Genomic DNA, 17542 nt, shown 5'->3' with positions numbered 1-17542 from the left:
AAAGCCTCTGCCTTTGGCTCAGGTCATGATCCCAAGGTCCTGGGATCATGCCCCACATCGGGCTCTCTGCTCTGTGGAGAGCCTGCTTCCTCCTCTCTCTGCCTGCCTCCCTGCCTACTTGCGATCTCTCTCTCTCTGTCAAATAAATAAATAAAATCTTAAAAAAAAATACTAAATCAATTAACATAATTCACTATAGTAATACATTAAAAGAGTAAAAAACCATATTGTCATTACAATACACATAGAGAAGGCACTGAATAAATTTTAGTATTTATTTATGGTAGTAATTTTGGCAGAGTAGAAAGAGATGAAGCTCCCTAAACCTAGCAGAGCTAACCCCCAAATCCTATCCAAATGCCATGCACTGCTGGAGAGTGTTCGCTTGGAGATCTTGATCAAGACGATGGGTGCCCGCTACTCTCACTTCTATTCAACAACCTATTTGTGGTCAGAACCTACACAATAAGGCAGGAAATAAAAAGGAATGAAGAAAACCAAGCCTATTCTTTGCAGATGATATTTTTATATACAGAAAATAACCAGGAAGCCCTAATAAATTATCAAATTAATTTTAGCACAGTACTTGGGCTTTTTAAAATAAATATTATAAAATAATTGCATTTCTGAAAATAAGAAATATATAGAAAATTAAACTTGAAACAAGATAGCATTTATAATAGTAACAAAAAATATCAAGTATATATAGTAATAAATCTAATAAAAGATGCACAAGTTCTCAGAGGAGATACTTCTAAAGTTTATTAACAGATTGTACAGAAGATCTAAATAAGTGGAGAGATATATTATAATTAGGGTTTAAGAAAATGTTTGGGAAAATTGGACAGCCACAGCAGAAGAATGAAACTGCACCATTTCCTTATACCACACACAAAAATAGACTCAAATGGATGAAAGACCTAAATAGGAGAAGGAATCCAACAAAATCCTTGAGGAGAAGACAGGCAGCAACCTCTTCGACCTCAGCTGCATCAACTTCTTCCTAGAAACATCGCCAAAGGCGATGCAAGCAAGAGCAAAAATGAACTATTGGGATTTTATCAAGATATAAAGCTTTAGCACAGGAAAGTCAATCAAACCAAAAGATAACTGACAGAATGGGAAAAGATATTTGCAAATGACATATCAGATAAAGGGCTAGTATCCAAAATCCATAAAAAACTTCTCATATTCAACATCCAAAGAACAAATAATCCAATCAAGAAATGGGCAGAAGACATGAACTAACATTTCTGCAAAGAAGACATCCAAATGGCCAACAACACATGAAAAAGTGCTCCACATCACTCGGCATCAGGGAAATAAAGATCAAAACCACAATGAGATACCACCTCAGACCAGTCAGAATGGTTAAATTTAACCAGCCAGGAAACAACAGATGTTGGCGAGGATGCAGAGAAAGGGAAATCCTCCTACGTTGTTGGTGGGAATGCAAGCTAGTGCAGCCACTCCAGAAAACAGCATGGAGGTTCCTCAAAAAGTTGACAATAGAGCTACCCTATGACCCAGCAATTGCACACTGGGTATTTACCCTAAAGATACAAATGTAGTGACCTGAAGCAGCATGTGCACCCCAGTGTTTATAGCAGCAATTTCCATAATAGCCAAACTATGGAAAGAGCCTAGATGTCCATCAACAGATGACCATCAACAGATGAATGGATAAAGAAGATGTGGTATATATATTTGCAAGGCAATATTATGCAGTCATCAAAAAATGAAATCTTGCCATTTGCAACAACATGGATGGAACCAGAGGGTATTATTCTAAGCAAAATAAGTCAATCAGAGAAAGATAAATATCACATGATCTCACTGATATGAGGAATTTGAAAAACAAGACAGGATCACAGGGGAAGGGAGGGAAAGATGAAACAAGACAAAACCCGAGAGGAGACAAACCATAAGAGACTCTGAATCTCAGGAAATGAACTAAGGGTTGCTGGAGTGGAGGCGGGTAGGAGGGTGACAGACACTGGGGAGGGAATGTGTTGTGGTGAGTGCTGTGAATTGTGTAAGACTGAAGAATCCCAGACCTGTACCCCTGAAACAAATAATCCATTATATGTTAGTAAAAAATAAAAATTAAAAAAAATTAGGGTTTAAGAAAGTTAATATTGTAAAATGTTAATTCTCCCCAAATTGGTCAATAAATTTACTGCATTCTCAATCAAAATTTTTGCATATTTTTCCTATTGATAAGCAGAATCACACTATTTAGATATAAACAAGGTAGAATTTTAATAGTATATATTAAAAATGAACAAAATAACAGAAATAATAGTAAAATACTATATAGAAAAAAAATGAAATTAGACTCCGACTTCACACCAAATGGAAAAATCAGTTCTAGGTGGATTGAATATCAAAGCATAAAAGGCTCCATAAGATAAATTTTAGGGGCACCTGGTTGGCACAGCTGGTTGAGGTCCAACTCTTGATTTCGGCTCAGGTCATGATCCCAAGGTCATGAAATCAAGCCCTGTGTTGGCTCCAAGCTTGGTGCAGAGTCTGCTTGAGACTCTCTCTCCCTCTCCTTTTGCCCCTCTCCCCCATGCTCATATATGTTCTCTCTCTCTCTCAAATAAACACATAAATCTTTTTAGTCATTTGAGAGAGAGAGAGAAAGAGAGAGAGAGGGGCAGAGAGAGCACAAGCAGGGGGGGAGCAGTAGGCAGAGGGAGAGGGAGAAGCAGACTCCCTGCTGAGCTGGGAGCCCAACATAGGGTTCAATCCCAGGACCTTGACATCATGACCTAAGCTGAAGGCAGATGCTTAACTCAGGCAGACGCCTGAGCCAGTCAGGTGCCCCTAAATATATAAATCAAGAAAGAGAGAGAGAGAGAGAGAGAGAGAGAGAGAGAGGGAGAGAGGAAGGAAGGAAGGAAGTAGGGGGGAGAGGAGGAAGGAAGGAAAGAATATTTTAGAAGACATATACCTAAATATGCTCATGACTTCAGGGTAGGGAAAGATTTTCTCTACCAAGGCACAGAAAGCACTAAGCATAAAAAGAAACAAATTTCATATCATTAAAATTAAAAATTCCTTTTTATGAAAGGAACCATAAAGAGAGTGAAAAGACCATCCACTTTTTCCTAGACCCATGTGTAGGAGACACTGCCATATATTGCCATATATCACATCCACAAGGAACTCCTAGAAATCAGCAAGAAAAAGGGAAAGACCCCAGCAAGAATACACCTGAATAGGACTTTTATGAAAGAAAAAAAAAAATTCAAATGGCAAAAAAACACCTTCCCTTTCCCCATGCCTCAGCATGACTAAATAGAAAAATATAAAGAAAAGAAAGAAAAAAAGAAAAATATGACAATCTTAAGTGTAGACAAAGAAGTGGTGACACAACATCTTTTATACTTGGCTGATAGGTAAACTGGAACCGCCTGAGAAAATGGGCTGGTGTTAGCTGATAAAGTTGAGGATAAAGTCTCTACCGCCCAGCAGGCCCCCTCTGACTCTTAGGCGAGAGAACAGCTTACACTCGGTCACCAGGCTGTGTGTTTAGAATGCTCACAGGGGAAAAAGACCAAAAAAAAAAAAAAAAGAATGCTCATAGAAACACATTCTCAAATACCAAAAAGTAGAAACAAGACAAATATCCAACAGTAATACAATAGATAACGGAATCGTGCTGTATTAGTTTGATGGAATACGCAGCAATAAAAACTAAAGGATAGTTTATAGTTGCAGGTGACATGGAAAAATATCATAAATAGTGTCGCGTTAAAGGAGCAAGCTACAAAATAATGCATTCAGTATTATTTCATTCACAGAGTTCAAAAAGAAGTGAAATTAAATTATGTCATTCTTGATGCATGTGTAGGCAGGGAAGCTGTTAAGAAAAATAATATAGTTTATATCACAAACCCCAGGAAGGTGGTGATACAGGAGAGAGCGATGGGATATCTGATATGATCAGCAGGGAAACATGGGGACTTTTGGGCGATGACAATAGTCTATTTAGTAAACTGGGTGATGGGGTTGTACTGTTGTTCTTTATAATTTAATATACACTTTAAATCTATCTCTTTATATTTATTCAGTAGTTAATAAAGCTTATTAAACCACATATCAAATGACTCTAATATTGAGAAAGAACGTTATTTTTTTAAAAATATTTTATTTATTTGACAGAGATCACAAGTAGAAGAGAGGCAGGCAGAGAAACAGGAGGAAGCAGGCTCCCTGCTGAGCAGAGAACCCAATGCAGAACTTGATCCCAGGACACTGCGATCATGACCTGAGCCGAAGGGAGAGGCTTTAACCCACTGAGCCACCCAGGTGCCCCAAGAACGCTGTTTTAATTATTTGTATTTTCACACTGGTGTTTTACATTTGTTAGACATAATTTCAGTATTTCCCTGAAAAAGAAACCAGAAATAATGCAGCTGGGAGAGTCAAAGTCCCAACATCTCAAAACACTGCTCTCGTTTACCTATCAGCTTAGAAACCTTAGATGAGGGACGCCTGGGTGGCGCAGTCGGTTAAGCAACTGCCTTTGGCTCACGTCATGATCCTGGGGTCCTGGGATGGAGGCTCCTTGCTCAGCGAGGAGCCAGGTCTCCTTCTGCTTGTGTGCTCTGACAAATAAACAAAAATTTTAAAAGATCTTTAAAAGGAAAGGAAAGGAAAGGAATCTTAGCTGAATCACTTTATTTAGGTTCTAAAGTGAACGTGCTCAGGCCACAAGATGAGTTGAACTGTTAAAAGCTGGAGCCTACTTTTCTCCAAGGGGCCAGGCCTTTGACTCGTGGGCCAGAGGACAGCAGACTGCTTTCGCCACGGCTCTTCACACTCCAGGGCTCATCCAGACAGCAAAGAATAAAGTGAAAAAAGACAGAAATCTGCTACTCCTCCTTTCCTAAGAGCTTAGGTGCAAGGACCCAGGATCCAGACTGCCTGTCTCGTTCTACGCCCGGTCTTGCAGCCTGAGGCAAGTTAATTCATCTGTTCTGCTGTAAAGTTCTCACCTGCAGAAACAGGGCTGAAAACTGTACCCACTCACAGGGCAATTAGGTGAATACTGGCAGAGCACTTGGAAAAGTGCTTGCACAAAAGGGCCACTGAAAAAGGGTCAAGTGGGTTATTACCTCCAGACATAACCTATGTCCAAATCTACTTGAAATCTCCGCTTAGGTCTCCAACCTTACCCATCTGAAACTAAGCCCCTGTTCGCCCCCCACACCAGCTCCTTCACCCTGCTAGGTGCTCAGAACAAATCCGCTGAGCCACCCTTGATTCTTCTCACATTGGGCCCGTCACAACTTCTGCTAGTCCTCCCTTCAAAATACATCTGGAATCCAATCACTTCCCACCATCTCCAAGCTCCACCCTGACCCAAGACAATGCTGTGTGACCCGGACTAACGTCATCCCCAACAAATCTGCAGACAAATCTGTGGACAAATCTGCACACAAATGTGAAGCCTTCTCAAGCACAGCTCCATCCCCCAACATTCTTTCTTGTCTAACCTCACCCTTAAGTACTCCCTTGGGCCTAAGGTCCTCAATCAGCACAGGAGAAATGACTGTGACACACCACTACTGTCAAACATTACCCCCTCCTCCCCGACCCGTCCCATGGTCCACCCACACTACTTCCCAGCCTCTAGGGCTACAAAAGCAAGTCTTATGGGAGGTGGGGTCACAGAGATCTACTCAGTTTGCAGCTGCCCAAAACATGCAAGTCCCTATGTCCCTTTAATAAACCATATCTTGTCAAGGTGACCTCTTGGCCTTTCTCTCTGGCCTTAGGGCTCCTGTGGCCTTTGGAGGTCATTTCTGTGTCTCTCTCCTTCACAGAACAACCATCCCTTCTGGATAGTAACAGGGGCCTCTCCCTGGGTCACCCACTTCCCCAAGTGTCCTCCTCTTAGTCTGTTCTCAACAGAGCGGCCATACAGCCTTCACGGAATCACCTGCTCCAATCAAAGTCAGACCTTACCACATCACTGCTCAAAACCCTCTGATGGCTTCCCACCTCATCCACAGCAAAAGCCAAGGTCCTCCCTCCACCCTTGAAGCACCTCATGGTCTAAGTCCTCGTGACCTCTCTGCCTCATCCCCCGCCCTTCTCCCCATGTCATTCCACTCCAGTCACATACCACCAGCTCCTTCCCTAATTTCTGCAAGCCTCACTCCTTGCTTGCTCCTTGTCTTCACCCAAAAGTCACTGCTCAGAGACTCACTCCCTGATCTTATGTAAAACTTCACATCCTTCCTCACTCCATTCTCTTTCTTTCCCTCATGTTTCTCTCTTTCCTGCTAAACACACTAACACACTTACACTGTATCTACACCTTTACTGTGTTTCTGGTATGGCTTCGCCAGCAGAAAGTATGCTCCATGGGGTCAGAATATTCTACTATTTCCCTAGTGCTCTGAACAGTAACTGGCACATAGTGAGAATTTGAAGCACCATTGATGGAATGAATAATAAAATGACAAGCTGACAACTAAAACAATTACTACAGGGGCGCCTGGGTGGCTCAGTGGGTTAAACCCTCTGCCTTCAGCTCAGGTCATGATCTCAGGGTCCTGGGATCGAGGCCCGCATCAGGCTCTCTGCTCAGCAGGGAGCCTGCTTCCTCCTATCTCTGCCTGCCTCTCTGCCTACTTGTGATCTCTGTCTCTGTCAGATAAATAAATAAAATCTTTAAAACAATTACTACAGCAAATACAATATATTCTTTTGATCCTTTGGGTTCCTAGACTAAAATTTAAATACTTACATACATTTTGATGCCATATCCTATATGTATACTTTGATGTCTACTCACTAGGGCAATATGATTTCTCCAATGCTGTAAACAAGCCCACCAATTAATACAAAATAGATCTAATTCCATTCTTCATTTGTGACTCCCCTGCTAGCTCACAGCTGGCAATACCAAGCAGCTGTCCCAGGACTGGTTCAGAGGAGCTCCTGTTTACCCCAGAGGGCTTCACTGGTGACAGATTGCCCAACCGTTAGGTAACTTCTACGTGGGGAGAGCAGGGACTATGGCCAGTTTTCTCATAATTGCATTCCCAGTACCTAAATATTTTTTGCATGAATGAACTAGTTAATTAATGCATGCTTGGCAGTTTATTGTGCTTTGTGTCCCACACCGAGGGTGAGATAGGCCACAAGGACCCCCTGTGTAAGCTGGCACATTTTGGAAGAGGAGAATATGGGGAGTTTTTGTAAAATACTTTAAAGTAGATAACCAGAAGAAGTCATTTTCAAGAGATTCTCACCCCTGTCCAAATGGTATGATGGTAGCTTCAAATATGACAAAAATATAATGGGTAGTTTGAAATGTGCTTTTTAAGGCAGCTCCCGGGGGGAAAAATATGTGTGTTTGTTTATGTATCATGAGTCTATGTTATGCATATATTATATATACATCTGTATGTAAGTGCATGTTATGCACATACACTATGTGTATATACATATGTACCTGCGTGCTATGTGTATGCACGTGTGAATGTGCATTGTGTGTATATTAACAGGAAATCAAAACCGATGATAGCTGATAAGCAAAGGCATGATGGGGAAGTTTCTTTGCCTATTTTGTTAAAAATAATAATAACAATACATTTCACTGAGAGCACCATGCCTCAAGTTCTATCTAACAGCTCATTTGCCCCATAAATTGCAGTCAGTCATTCTGCAAGATGTTTCATATACTCCATCTTTTATTCATTAATCCAACAAATTCTAAGTGAGTACCTACTAAGTTCCATGCTCCATATTCTGGGATAGAAAGTAAATGAGATAGACAACATCTCTCTCCTCTAGTGGGGAAGAGAGACAACAAACAAACATAACCTAATTCCAGGTAGAAACATGGACTGTAAAGACATTTAATGCAGGAAAACATTAGGGAGTCGGGACAGGAGGAAATGATGCTTGAGCAGAGCTCTGAGTGAAAATGTAGGGGAAGAGTTCCAGGGGCTGAGGAAAGAGTAAGAGCAGAAATGAGCTTGTCAAGAACAGCAGGAGAGGTAGTGATTAGAGCAGAGTGGTGCCCAGTGGAAAGGGGCAGAGGGCATCAGGCCCTAAGGAAGAAGGGCTTTGTTAGAATCCATTCCTCAGTACAGTACTGTCTAAGATGGATTCCGGAGAGGTCATTAATTACTCTCAGAAGCAGAGAACAATTCAAGGTATTAAACGAAAATAAAACGTCCTCTGTTGAAGAGGGAAATACATATGCATGCCGAAAGCAATGGGCCTCGGATACATATTCACCAAATGGTTGGGATCTTATTCCACTCCCACCCACCAATTCACCCTCGGTCGCCAGAATAAAAAGTATAATAGAAATTAACCGCTGGGCTAGTCTTCCTCAGGACTGTCTCTCAGCTGTCACCCTGCCTCCCTCTTAAATGGCTGACATCATCTTTGGTCTTCCCCCAAACAAGTGGCTCTTTCTCTGGTCCCAGATAATTAGCTTCCCCAGACACAATGGGAAGGCCTCAGCCCAGGCTTTTGGGGAAGACATTTGAAGCACAGGGAATATTAGTGTTTTGCTTGGGCTGTGGAACAAATGTTCCGGAAATGAAAATTTTTTTATGTTTGTAATTATGCATATCCTGCAGCATCTGCATAATGGGTCCAATTCAGCCTTGACCTTGCCGCAAAATTGCCTTGTCAGTGGAGGAAGGTCAGCACATAACATGATGAGCGAACAGGAAGCTTCAGGCTGAAAATAGTGCCACAATTTTTTTCCTTCAATTTTGGGAACGAAGTTTGCTTTTTCAAGTCAGCTTGTCTGCCTGCATTTGCAAACATCTTGTAAGCACACACATACACTTGTAAAAGGCGTATATATAGAATCAGCCTTTGCTCTGAGATGATCTCTGTAAAGATTTTAGGTGGTATATAAGCCGACTGCTACATTCTTTCTCGTACATGGTGGGATTTTAAAACAGAAGAGACAAAACACTAAATTAGGAAAGCTTTTTGCCACCAGGGAAACTCAGAAACACTACAGCTAAGGGACCCAGTGTGAATAACATACCACCTGGGGTTAGGTTCATTTTCAAAAATATTTCTTTAGAGAACAATGTACAGATTTGATTTTGATTTGAACAGATTCACCAGAAATTTGGTGTTTTGTTTTGTTTTGTTTTTTTCCTTGTTTCTTTAACACTTTGGATCTGCTGTGTTCTGCTGTTTTAAGGCTTAGCAGAATATCCATGCATTGAGATTCGAGGTTCAGCAAATAAGTTTGCAGTTAAATTTCTTGATATTCTTCAGTGCATAACCCAGTCCAATCACATGGCATTTTCAGACTAAGATGTGAACAGTATTCTTGCGGCTACTTTAAGTCTTAAGTACTTGGCAGTTATCCTAATAAAAATATTTTAAAGAGAATACTTACCGACACGACCTAAGCCAAAGTGTTCTTATTAAGTCAAAGAGGTAGGATTCCATATTTGGCCTCCATCAAATTTCAGAGGTTTTAATGGAGGAACCCATCTTTACAACAGGGGCATGATTTTACATGCTCCCCATTCCTAGCATCCTCATGTCCAAAGAACCGATGAAAGCAATCTGTCTTATATGTGTTTACAAGAAGGCATTGTCACTCAACTGACTGATTTTATTTGTATTTTTCTGAGAGAGATGATGTGTCTCCTTTTTCCCAGACCAACCACAATGGCACTTACTCATTCCAAATCTTGCACTAGTTCAAATCCAAAACAAAATTGTCCCCCTGATGGACTTAAAGCATTTCTGGAGTTGTCTTCTCCACCAGCTGTTGCTCCTCGTTGTCCAATCAACCTTGGTATATGCTTCAGCACAAGATAAAATCAGTAGCCAGGTCACAAGGTGGGGGTAGCAACTCCCTGGCTTATTTAGACAAGATCAGGCACGTTCAGGGTGGTATGGCCGTAGACTCCCTGGCTTATTTAAACTCCCCAGTGCAGAGTCTAACAATTTATGGCACAAAAATAAGAGATTTACCACTAATGGCAGTCTCTTTGTCTCTTGCTCCACTGTGCCTTCGGCCTCCCTGCATTTTAATTTGGGCAAGTAGTACAATCTCATTCCAGGCTGAAATCCAACGCTCCCTTGGTTTTATCCGTAGGGGGGCACAGCTTAAAGGATAAATTCTTTTGTTTTTTGCTCTTCATCCGCCAGAAAAACTGTGAACAGTGTAGGAATGTGAACTGGGGGGGATGGAAAAGGAGTGTCCATGTAACATTCCTCCACCTCATGACTCTGTGTGTGCACACATGTGCTATCTTCCCCGACTTCTTGCCAGCCTGGATGTGAGGGCATGGACCAGCCTGTTGAGGAAGGCTCCACTGTTGGCTTCCCAAAATCCAGACGAGGAATAGCCCTAATCCACTCCATTTAGTCTCCTTTCTCATCCTCCTTCTTTTAGGTCAAGATCACGATCACCTCATAAAAAATATTCACAAAGAGGGGCGCCTGGGTGGCTCAGTGGGTTAAAGCCTCTGCCGTCGGCTCAGATCATGATCCCAGGGTCCTGGGATGGAGCCCCACATCGGGCTCTCTGCTCAGGAGGGAGCTTACTTCCCTTCCTCTCTCTGCCTGCCTCTCTGCCTACTTGTGATCTCTGTCAAATAAATAAATAAAATCTTTTAAAAAAATGTATTCACAAAGAGGCTGCATGGGACGGGGCAGAAGGGGTTCACAACAGGTCTCTTCAAAATGTGTCACTTTGGCAGGTGGACTATTCTGAGCTGAAGGCAAATGAGACCCTATGGGCTGGAGAGAAAATTCTTCCCTTCCTTTAACTACCTAGAAGAATCTAAATGGAGTATCTTTCCCTGACTAAGGGTTATTACCAGAGATAAATTTTATCTGAGTGACCCATCTGCATGCCAAGGCAAACATCTAGTTCTCAAACACCTGTTCTTCTTACTGTCCGTGAATCAGCATCCTCCCCTTTGAAGCATCTGGCCCATCTCCCATTCATTCGGCCTATCTACCTCATTTTACCTGCTTCCCAAAGTACAAAATTGTATTTTATTTTCCCCTATAAATCTGTCTCATGTCAATTTAAGTCTTGGACCAGCCAGAAGAAACTTTGAAAGGCAGAGGAAACTCTCCTTCCCCCAAGTCCAAAATGCACATTTTTCCCTTTCTTCTGACACAGAGATGTTTGACCAGAAAGTGTTAGGCACATAAGAGAAGCAAATGGAACATGGCAATAAAATGGGAATAAACAAAGAAACTACAAGTACATTATAGGGACGAGAACTAACCAGTTGCTCTGGTGATACTGATGTCAGGGGAAAGACTGCTGAGGCCATAAATAGTTGCCGCAGATTTCCCTTATTTCTGGCTGAACCTCACCACCTACATGCACTGAAACACACCAGTATATTCCAGAGTTCATCAACAGATTCCCAATTCCTGCATGTTTAAATCGAACACATCAAGTATCTCTCTCGCCCCAATTCTATTTTGTTCATGGGCTGTCCATACTAAAAAAGTTTACTTGATATACACAGGGTGAAGCTTAGCCAAAAACAGGTCTCGGGTCTGCTTGCTGGAAATTAATACACTAAGAGAAGCATCTTTTATAGAGTGGATAAATGAGAAACTGATAGACAAATCATTTCTATATTGTCAGATTAGACTATAAAGAACCAGATGGCCACTCATTTCGTAGAAGTTGGCCATCCACCCAACACATTGTTTTCTCCAAGTGGGCACCATTGATCCAGGGCAAAACTGAAAAAGAACTCTGGGAACGATCCACAATCAAATGATAAATAATAGGGAAAATGCTTTAAATGCCAACTTTGATCCTTCCCAGGAAGAGATAATAGATGGGCCTGGTTATATATAAAAGTTTATATATAAAACTTTTAGGCAAGCAATTCTCCCCCTATCTACTTCTTCCTTTGCTTCCTCAAAGTACTTCAAATTTGCAGGTACCATGAAATGGGAAAAAAAATTTTTAAGACGTGCAGTAACTGAAAGACGGTTGACTGGAGGCAGATGGGGGAATCATGGGAGCAGAGGTTGGCTCTGGATTCCTACTAGAAGACCCAGGGAGAAGCTCAATGGACTTCTGACAAATTCTGAGCACTATGTTACCCAGCACCTAAGACAGCTATGGGGAGGAGGTGCTTAATAAGTATTTGGTGACTCAATGAATAAATTATAAAAGGCTATAAACTTTGGAAATAAAACATACTGGCTAACACATCTGCTTTAAAAATGGCCTGCACTATTAAGGATGCTCCCCTAGCCCAGACTGACTCATTTTTAGTCTTATGCTAATGGTTCTGTTTTAGGATTTTAGAAATTTGGTACATTAGTTTACTGGGGATGCTGTAACATATTAACACAAACTTCATGGCTTCAAACAACAGAACTCAGTTCCCTCCCAGTTCTGGAAGCCAGAAGTCTGAAGTCAGGATCACTAGGCTGAAATCAAGATGTCTGCCTGGCAACATTCCCTCCATGGGCTCTGGGGAGAGTGGATTCCCTGCTTCTCCAGGCTTCTGCAGGCTGCCAGCATTCCTCGGCTGTGGACTCATCACTCCAGTCTTCAAGGCCACATCTTCAAATCCCTTTCTGTTCTGTGTTCGCTCTGCCTTCTTTGTGTGGGCAAAATATCCCTCTGCCTCCCTTTTATAAGAATATAGGTGTCCACACTTAGGGGTCCCCACTTCAGATAATCCAGGAATATCAATTTAAAAATCCATAACTTGGGACTCCTGGGTGGCTCAGTCGGGTAAGCATCTGCCTTGGGCTCAGATCAGGATCCCAAGGTCCTGGGAGGGAGTCCAGCATCAGCCTGCTTCTCCCTCTGCCTACCGCTCCCCCTGCTTTTGTTCCCTCTCTCCCTCTCTCTGACAAATGAATAAATACAATCTTCTAAAAATAAAAATTTAAAAATTAAAAATAAAAATAAAAATCCTTAATCACATCTGCAAAGACCCAATCTTCAAATAAGATAACATGTACAGGTTCCAAGGAGTAGGACCTGATATCTTTGGGGGCCATTATTTTGCCGATCATACCAGGAAGTCTTAGCGTGATCAAAAGAACAGAGCAGGCAGCAGTGATTGCAAGAGGCCTCAGACCGTCTCTGTCACTATAAGGATACCTGCTGCACACACCAGTGTTATTTTGCTGTCATGCCCGCAGTTACATATCAATATTATTGATGACGCACAGTACCCCAACCTTTGGGATTTAAGTAAAATCTGAGCTGCCCAATAACCATCAGAACAGAACTATCTTGGGGGAATGTCTGCATTATCCATGTTGACAGGGTCGAAGCCTCCTTTCTCCTTATCACATGGCCTTAGCTCTGTCAACCATTCTTCCTTGTTGTCAAACCCACCTGTGTGAGGAAACGCATGAGGAAATTAGTCTACATGGGTGGGGCTGGTGTGGGTAATAGGGAAATTGATGGGTCCGGCTGGCTGTTGGAGAGTTGGAATTGGAGCCTTGCATTTATTACCATTTCCTTTACCACTCTGATGCTCCAAGCATGGCTCTTGGGTCCTGGAACACTACCTGAGGTGGGGCTAGCCCTGCCCATGGTTTATTCCTGCTTCTTGTCCACACATCAAGCCTCAAGTCTGCTGGAAAACCAGCCTATGAGTTCCTCCTAAAGCAGACAGCTCCACTTCTAGAAGGATGAGTTAAACTTGTATATGGAAACATATAGAATTATTGTTTGAGCAGTTTTCAAGCCATGATAATGCTTTCAACACATTTGAAATGGTCATTTTTTAAAAATATTTTTATTTATTTGACAGAGAGAAATCACAACTAGGCAGAGAGGCAGGCAGAGGGAGAGGAGGAAGCAGGTTCCCCGCAGAGCAGAGAGCCCAACGCGGGGCTCGATCCCAGGACCCTGGGATCATGACCTGAGCTGAAGGCAGAGGCTTTAACCCACTAAGCCACCCAGGCGCCCTGAAACGGTTATTTCTTGATTGTTCTCTAGTAATATCAATATATTCCTTAACCCTATTATAATGCGGAGCTGAGACTAGGGTAAGTCAAGAGAGGCATACTCCCTTTGGGTGTAAAATTTGGGGAACCTAAAATCTCAGGAATCAAACAATAATTTAAGTACAGTATTTTACTATATAGTTTTTACTATATAGTTCTTTTCTTTTCTTTTTCTTCTTCTTCTTCTTTTTTTTTTTTTTAATAAGCTCTAGGCTCTACCTGGGGGCTTGAACTCCGACCTCAAGATCAGGAGTTGCTCCACTGACCAAGCCAGCCAGGCTTCCCTTAAATACAGTATTTTTAAAAATATCAAATGAGGGGCGCCTGGGTGGCTCAGTGGGTTAAAGCCTCTACCTTCGGCTCAGGTCATGATGCCAGGGTCCTGGGATCGAGCCCCACATTGGGCTCTTGGCTCAGCAGGGAGCCTGCTTCACCCTCTCTCACTGCCTGCCTCTCTGCCTACTTGTGATCTCTGTCTGTCAAATAAATAAATAAAATCTTAAAAAAAAAAAATCAAATGAGTAAACTATGGCCCAAAGACTAACTGCCTATTTTTGTAAGTAAACTCTTACTAGAACTAGGGCCAGGATAAGGGTAAGGCCAGTGAGGCAATCACACAAGTATTGTCTGGCTCTTATTTTTAAAACACTGATATCGTCTCATCAAGGAGTTTGGGGGTTTTTTGCATTGTTTTCATTTTTAAAAAATAATTTTAAAATAATTTTGATTTTCAAAATGAATTCTTTTTCATTAAAAAATTTTAGGGGCACCAGGGTAGCTCGGTCAGTTAAGCATTCAACACTTGATTTTGCCTCAGGTCATCTCAGGGTCATGAGATGGAGCCATATCCAGCTCTACACTCAGCAGAGTCTGCTTGACCCTCCCCGGCTCACTCTCTCTCTCTCTCAAATAAATAAATAAACATCTTTAAAAAACATTTTTTAAATCCATTTCTTCCCCAAGACAACCATTATACTTTAGTATGGCACAGAAGTGTTTTATGCCAATTTGTCACAGAGAATATTAAAAAGATGCACCTGAAGTGAGCTGGGGGAAATTGGAGGGGGAGATGAATCATGAGAGACTGTGGAATCTGAGAAACAAACTGAGGGTTTTGGAGGGGAGAGGGGTGAGGGGTTGGGTCAGCCTGGTGGTGGGTATTAAGGAGGGCACGTATTGCATGGAGCACTGGGTGTGATGCACAAACAATGAATGCTGGAACACAAAAAAAGAAATTAAACTAAATTAAATTTAAGAACTTTTTAACTAAATAAATAATAAAAGAAAGATGCACTTGGGAATCAAGATTTAATAAAATTAATAATTTTTATGACTACATCAAGGATATTATGTGAAATTGACTTTTTTTTTTAGTATGAGTATATGGTAGCCAGAAGTTTTACTCATCATTACTTTTGTACCGTCAATGCAATTCTAATGCAGTGAAAAAGGCAACCTTAGAATTATTGTGAAAATAATTTTGACCCCACAGCCTCTTCAGAGACTTGTGGGCAATCCCAGGGATCTATAGACCACTCTTCGAGAACTGCCGCATTAAAGGCAAAGGTTTTAACAACATGTCAAGAGCACTGTCAATGACAAGCTAAGGTTCTCAGTCAGAGGGAGGCAACAAAATTAAGACTACCCCCAGAACTGGTTTTGCAAAACTAAGTGGTCAAGAGCTGAAGCAAAGTGACCTCGTATGCAACCAACCCACACATAGTTCTGAGTCATCAGGAAACCTCTGAAGCTAATGGTAAGGTATGAACGAGATGTGAACAAACCTGAATGCCATAAATATGCGGCATTTAGTGAACTGAAAGCATGGCCATTTTGGGGCAGGTAGAGAAACACCACTGCACCTATCCCTCGTCTCCCCTGCCTCCTGGGAATCGGGGAGCAGAGGAAACCATAGGAAGAACCGCAGGAAGATGGAGGCAAACAGACCATAGTGCATCCCTAGACTGTTCTAACATCCGGGGGCCAGCCTCCCAGTCTGTGAAGCTCTCCCCTGACACTTCTCAGCATACAACCTTGGGCAAATTCCCAAACCACTATCTTCTCAGTCTCCCCATGTCCAGTAAAAATATATTAGTGCTTTCCTCATATGACTGTGAGAGGTACATGAGATGATGTAGCGTTGAGCATGGTGCCTGGGACAGTGTTTGGTAAGTACATCTCATGAAAAATAAGACACTTCTGTACTGATTCACCCCCCAGTGTTGGGAAACTCTTCCCCCGTGTGTAAACGCTTCACCGGCCCACCGTTCTGCCAGTGCTGGATGTGCAGTAAAGGTTCCTTCCTCCCTCCAGCCAGACTGGGAAGCTTGTCTGGACCTGTCATTTCATCCACGCTGCTCTGAGTGTCATGGCTCTCTCAACAACAATTCACTAACAAATCTGATGTTTAAATATGAACAAGTAGAGGGCCACCTGGGTGGCTCACCACCACCACCACCAACAACAAAAATCTATCAACCTTAATTTTCTCTAGTAGTCTCTGTGGTAGACAAAATAATGCCCCCAAAGACGTCTACGTCCTCATCCCCAGAACCTGGGGATATGCCACCTTGCATGGCAAAAGGGACTCTGCAGATGTGATGAAGTTAAGGAGCCTGGGATGGGGTGATTATCCTGGATTATCTTGGTGGGCCCCGTGCAATCACGGAGTCCTTAAAAGGGGAAGAGGTGGGCAGAAATCAGAGGAAGATGAGATTCCAGAAGAAAGGCACAGAGAGATGCAGCATTGCTGGCTTTGGCGGCAGAAGAAGGGGACACGTGCCACGGAATGTGGGCAGCATCCAAAAGCTAGAAAGGGCAAGGAAACAGATTCTTCCGTAGAGCCTCCTGGAAGGAATGCAGCCTTCCCAACACTTTGAATTAGCCCAGTGACACCACGTCCAACACTTGGACTTCTGAATTACAGAACTGTAAGAAAATAAAGTTATGTTGTTTATACCACTGAGTTTGTGGTAATTTGTTACACAGCAAAGACAGAGCTAAGAGAGTCCCAAAGGCTATCTGGTCAGCGTTGACAGGCTTTGGTGCACAATAAACTAAGCAGCCAGGTCACCAGGGCAGGGACCAACAACACCTCTGGCTTCACTAAGTTCCCCTGTGCAGCTTCTGGCTACTGAAATGCCATAAAATAAGAGAATTATCATTAATGACAGGCCCTACCCCTGAAGATTTAGCTCTAACAGGTCTGGGACACAAGTATACCCATGTTTAATAGTGACTCTGTTAGAAATTGATAATGGTCCGTGCTCAGAGAGACATTCATGTCTGCTTATAAGGAGCTTATAATTTAGGTGCTGAGTAAACATAACTCCAGTACCTAATAGACAAATAAATATGCATACTTCCAGAGACAGGACAGCAGCCAGGACAAGTACAGAAGGCTAGAAGGGGCCCAGAGCCCATAAATCTTTCCATAGGCTTTGATGACATAGACCAGTTGTAGAACTAAGCCAGATGAGGTCTCTGACAGCTCTCCTGTATGGCTGGTTCTGGAGGACTCTGGCAAAGTAGATTCCCCGCAGTCCTGACACACCTCTGATGG

General features: G+C 42.3%; 1 protein-coding gene across 6 annotated transcripts in view; it reads right to left on the bottom strand.

The window, feature by feature from the left end:
- STON2 (stonin 2) overlaps positions 1-17542 on the bottom strand; it is a 150932-nt gene that overhangs the window by 99353 nt on the left and 34037 nt on the right. The gene's annotated exons all lie outside the window — the stretch shown is intronic.

The sequence above is a fragment of the Meles meles genome, chromosome 6, assembly GCF_922984935.1.
Source record: "Meles meles chromosome 6, mMelMel3.1 paternal haplotype, whole genome shotgun sequence".
In the NCBI taxonomy this organism is placed as follows: domain Eukaryota; kingdom Metazoa; phylum Chordata; class Mammalia; order Carnivora; family Mustelidae; genus Meles; species Meles meles.
Note: the sequence above shows the minus strand (reverse complement) of the source record. Positions and strands in the feature narration are given on the sequence as shown.